Source organism: Pristis pectinata, chromosome 21 (assembly GCF_009764475.1).
Source record: "Pristis pectinata isolate sPriPec2 chromosome 21, sPriPec2.1.pri, whole genome shotgun sequence".
In the NCBI taxonomy this organism is placed as follows: domain Eukaryota; kingdom Metazoa; phylum Chordata; class Chondrichthyes; order Rhinopristiformes; family Pristidae; genus Pristis; species Pristis pectinata.
This window is the reverse complement of record NC_067425.1, coordinates 32008620-32014768: the sequence shown is the minus strand read 5'-3', so window position 1 is coordinate 32014768 and position 6149 is coordinate 32008620.

Here is a 6149-nt window from a genome sequence, read left to right as displayed (position 1 = left end):
GGTAGATGGAGTCTTTTTCTGAGGCTAGAAATGTCAAATACTGAAGAGCATAGCTTTAAGGTGGGAGTGGAAAAGTTTAAGGAAGATGTGCAGGGCAAGCTTTTTACATGGAGAGTGGTAGGTACCTGGAACACAGCCAGGGGAGGTGGTGGAGGCAGATACAATAGCAGTGTTAAAGAGGCATTGAGACAGACACATGATCAGGTGGGGAATGGAGGAATATAGACCACATTCTGGCAGATGTGCAGTTTAAGTTGGCGTCATGGTTGGTACAGACAATGTGGGCTGAAGGGCCTGTCCCTCTGCTGTCCTATTCTATGTTCTATCTCTATGAAAAAGGCATTTTGTAGTTTACATTTGTGTAGTTAATGTAGTAAAACACCTAAAAGTGTTTCACAGGAGCTTCATCAAATTGTATTTGATACCAAGCCACAGATGAAGGTATGTATATAATTAAATGCTCAGAGGGGGGTAATTCAGACTGCCCAGTCTATGCCAGTTCCTCATAGAATCTCGTGTCCCAATTCCCCCATATCCCTGCAAATTATTCTTTCTCAAATTCCTATCCAATTCCTTTTGAAAGCATTAATTGATTGTTTTTCCATGGTCTGTAAAGGCAATGAATTTGAGATCATAACTACTGTGCATAAAACATTTCTTCTCGTCTAACTCATTCATGGGACATAGAAAAATAGGAGCAGGAGTAAACTGTTCAGCGCTTCAAGCTCCCTTCTCCTTTCAAATCGATTGTGGCCAATCCTCAATCTCAATATTCCCCCTCTCTCCCCACATCCTTTGATGCCTTTTGTGTCCAGAAACCCACATATCTCCTCTAAATGTATTCATTGACATCTACAGCCTTATGAGGTAAAGTATTCCATTGGGTTCACCACCCTCTGAGTGAGGAAAAAAAAATTGTCCTCATCTCAACCCTAAACGTCTTATCCCTCCCCCATCCTTAAACTAGACCACCCCCATTACAGCCAGGGAAAACATCCTCCCTGCATCTAACCTGTCTGGCCCTGTCAGGATTTTATATGATTCAATGAGATCCCTTGTAAGGTTTGGTGAATACAGGCCTAATTGATTCAATCTCTCCTTATTTGACAGGCTGCCATCCTAGGAATTAGTCAGGTGAATTTGTGCTGCACTCCCTCTATAATAAGTATATTCTTTCTTGGGTGAGGAGACCAAAACTGCATGCAATACTCTAGGGGCAATCTCAGTGAGCTCCTGTATAATCTAATATTGAAGTAATTTCCATCAAATGAACCAGCCATGATCTTTCATGCCTTCATCAACTCTCCACTCGATCTCCTCTGCTCCAAGAACAAACCCAGTATCTCCAGTCTAAACTTACAGCTGTAATCCGACAATGCTGGAACCATTCTGCTAAATCTTCTCTGCATTCCCTTGAGGACTTTACTGTCCTTCCTAAAGTTAGGGGACCAGAATTGTGAACAACTCCCCATTTGTGGCCTAACCATTGTTCTGTACAGGTTCAACATACCTTCTGTCCTGCATTCTATGCCTCTGATTTGAGGCAGCACTGTAGTGTAGTGGTTAGTGTAACACTATTACAGCGCCAGCGACACGGGTTCAATTCCCACTGCTGTCTGTAAGGAGTTTGTACGTTCTCCCTGTGTCTCTGTGGGTTTCCTCCAGGTGCTCCAGTTTCCTCCCACACTCCAAAGACATACGGGTTAGGAGCTGTGGGCGTGCTATGTTGGCACCGGCAGAGTGGCGACACTTGCGGGCTGCCCCCAGCACATTCTCAGTAATGCAAAAAGAAGTATTTCACTGTGTGTTACAATGTCATGTAACTAATAAATAAATACCTTAATATCTTGTATCGGAATCTCAGCATCCCATATGCATTAAAATAAGATAAGATTACTAGTCATTGTCTCAACATGCCCTGCCATTTTCAAGGAGTTGCATGCAACCTTACCTTCATTCCCCTGCACACCCTTTAGAACTGTGCCATCTAATATATATTCTTCTTCTTCATTCTTTCTTACAAAGTCTATTACTTCATTATCGTCTATGCTAAATTCCATCTGCCATTTGTCTGCCCCTTCAGCTGGCCTATGTCATCTTGCAGTCTGTCACTATCTTCCTCACTATTAACCACATTTCAAAAGCTTTGTGTCATCCCCAAATTTGGAAATCTAACCCCAAGCACCCATATCCACAAATGCAGCACTCTCATTCCTGGATCCTGGGATAACATCCCTATCTGAAAAACAATTGTTAAAAAATTATTTGCTTTCTGCCTTTAAGCCAATTTACTATCCATTCCATTATGACCCCTAAATTCCCTAGGTCTTAATTTGGCTAACCCATTCTTTTGAACTGGTCTTTATCAAACATCTTCTCAAATCCCATATAGATGATATTCTGCTCATCAACTTTCTCTATTACCTCCAAAAAATTCAATCAGGTTAGTCAAACATGATCTACCTTTAACAAGTCTGTTCTAGCCCTCCTTAATCAACTCAGACTTCTCCAGATGTCTATTAACATTTTCTCCATTAGCAATGTCAGTTTTTGAAAGGTACCTTAAGGAAGGAAAGCCAGGGTGAAGGGTTTGGGGAGGGATTCCAGAGTCCAGGCCCGCTAACAATTTTTTAAAAAGCATTTAAAAAGGAAGAAAGTGGTTGGATACTTTTGGTGTGGAATAGTGCAATCCAAAAATGTTGTTAAAAGGTTTCTAAAGGAAAGGAAAAAGATTAGAAAGGTAGTAATGATTTAATTAACTGAGACTTTGCCAAAATGTTGAAGTGAAGAACTACCCTAGGAATTCAAGTCAAATAAGATATAATGTTGCAAATTTAGATGATACTCTGGAGGAATCTGAAGTTTATGGGAAAGATTTAACATTGAATGTGTTAGAAGAGATAGAGCTAGTGCACAGAAGCAGAAGTAGGTTTGATAACTAAAAGCAGCCCACTGAAGAAGGCAGACATTTATGTAAATTGAAAGGTGTCAACAGGGATTGACAAAGTATTCTTTGGATGAAGAAGAAATAGATCATATAATCACAGAATTGATACAGCAAAGAAAGAGTTCTAGGTTCTCTGTAAGTGCAATCATTTCCCAATATTGCTTTTATTTCTCCTTCCGATCCCTTTTGAAAAGGATGATTGAATCTGTTTTACCATCCTTTCACCCAACCAACTAGGTACAGTATTTTCATTCTTTCTACTTTGTTTCCACTGTTAATTTAAGTCCAACAATATTATGATCATTGGTACCTGATTGTCCTTTCACTGACACCCGCTCCAGCTATCCACCCGTTCCCTGGAGCCAGATCCAGCAAGTCTCCACCTTCACCCTCCCCTCCTCTTGGCTCCATCTGCCTCTTTTTTTTAATCTGCCTCCATCTATCACCCACCTGTCTGTCTTCCAATTCCCTCCCCCTTCCCCCCTCCCCCACCTGACTTGATCTGTCTGTCACCCTTCAACCCTCTAAGTCCACCAATTGCCTCTGACCCCTGTTTCACCACTCCCCTCTCCTCTTTATACTGGCTATTTCCACTCTTAGTCCTGATGCAGGGTTTCAACCAGAAACATCGACAATTCCTTTCCCCGCCGTAAACACTGCTCGACCCACTGAGTTCTTCCAGCAGATTGTTTGTTGCTCCAGATTCCGGCATTGGCAGTCGCTTGTGTCTCCAGCATGTCCTTCCTTGTTGAGTTGGAAATGTACTAATAGAGAGTAAACTCTCCTAAACACAATTCAGAAAATCTCCCCCTTGGCCTTCTATAGTGCTACTTTCACAATCTGTATTAAGGTAGTTGAATAGAATTGTTTGGGCTGCTTTGAGTTTTACAGAGCTATATACCAATCATATAATTGTTGCGTCTCTCTGTAATCTCTTGGTAAATTTACTCAGTGTTCTTCACTATTTGAATGTCCGTAGAATACACCGAGAAGCATTAATAGCACCTATACTGCTTCTTAATTCTTTACATATGGATTCAGTAATAAAACAGAAAGTGCTTAAATACTCAACAGTTCAGCAGCATGTGTGAAGAGAGGAACAATTAACATTTCAGGTCAATGACTTTCATCAGAAATGAGAAAGATATTGTTCAGCATTTATCAGTTCAAAACAACTTTTTAATCACAGGATTTAAATTACAAACCAACAAGGGAATTGCCTGGGGTTTCAGAGCCACAAAGGCATTGATGCAGTCTGAATGCAAATAAAGAATCTACTCCATGGTCATGTGCACGTTGCAATCCTATTTTAAGAGTTTTTATGCAAGTATTTCTTTATGGCTTCTGCACCCAGGAGCCAAAAGTTGTACTTTTTAACACAATTTGCCTGTGCAGACTTGAGAGATTAATAATTACACTGAATTGGTGTCATCATTTTACTGGATTAAATGCATTCTCATCTTCTTAGGCAGTCCCTCAGGATTCAGAACCACTGGCTTCCATTCTTGCTTTGACAGTTCTGAGGTGGCTAATGAGGCCAATGTGAGAACCATTCTCTCTTCCCCGGATAAAGGCAGGAGGTGGCTGAAGGGACGGGTGGGTAGTTTGTGAGCTAGTGCTCTTCTTCCAGCATTTATGTGGGGCTTCCTTGTGCTCCTGATGCATGGGATTTTCAATACCATCCAGAATGCTCCATGTCCACTTTTCTTTCAAGTAAAATATGCTTTCGAATAACATTTATTAAACTTCAATACACAAATAACAATTGCACTTTTCAGTGAATTACACATACCAAATTAAAGTTAAGCACAAGAAGGGTCCAAACCCTTTAAAAGAGTTACTTTTGAAGAAATAAGCCCAATAATAAGAGGAAAAAACTAAAATGATGTAATCCTGATCTTAGAGTTACATAGCAGGGAAATATTAACCAAAAACCGAAAAGATATTAATATACGAAACAGGAGCAGGAATAAACCAATTAGCCCCTTGACCCTGCTCTGCCATTCAATAGGTCACCACTGATTTAATCCTGACCTTTTATGTGGCATCTCATTAAATAGCGGATGGAAATGCAAATACACTGCATCCACTAGATACCCCTTTTCTCTCTGTTGTACTCTCAAAGATCTCTATCAAATTTGGTAAGCACATTTTCCCTTTCATAAAACCACATTGGTTTCCTCAATGTTTTATGATTTTCTAAATGTGCTGCAATTACCTCTTTAATAATAAACTCCAACATTTACCCTATGATAGATGTTAGGCTAACTGGCCTATAGTTTCATGCTTTCTCTCTGCCTCCTTTTTGTCTGGTGGCTTCACATTTTCAGTTTTCCAGTCCTTTGGGACCTCTCCAAAGTAAAGGGTACTTTGGTAGATTACAATCAACGCATCCACTCTCTTTTGTTAAGGTGAGGTCATCAGGTCCAGGGACTTTACAGCCTTTAGTACTTTTTCTCTGTGATAGCAATTATTTTAATTTCTTCCCTCCCTACAGCTCCTTTATTATGTAGTATTATTGAGATGTTTTTTACTGCAAACTACTGAGAAGATTTGATCCAAAATAATTATTTAGAAACTTTGTCGTTTCTCTATTTTTCATTCTATTCCCCGTCTCATCCTCTGAGGCACCAAAATTTTATCTATTCTCATCCTTTTTATTTACCTGTAGGCACTCATACTATCTGTTTCTATATTATTTGCTAGTTTACTTTCATTATCTTTTCCTGCTTCATAATTTATTTTGTCATCCTTCGTTGGTTTCTAAAAATTCCTATTTTTCTGGCCTGCCACTAGTTGTCTCAACTCTGTACACCTTTCCTTTCAATCTGATACCACCTTTAACTTCTTAAGCTAGCTGTGGATGAACCTTTCTTTCTCACTGAGATGCACCTTTGCTGATATTTATAAAACTATTTCCTTAAATGTCTGCCATTGCTCATCTACCATCTTACCACTTAATCTGTTTTCCCAGTCCATTTTAGCCATTTCTATCCTCATGCCATTGTAATTACCTTTTATTAAGGTTACGACACTAGCTTCAAATCCCAGCTTTTCGCAATCAAATTGAATTTAAAATTCTACCATGATATGATCACTCTTATCTGAGGGATCCATTACAATGAGGTCATTAATTAATCCTGTCTGATTACAAAATACTAGATCTAAAATTGTCTGCTCTCTGGTTGCTTTCTCAATGTAT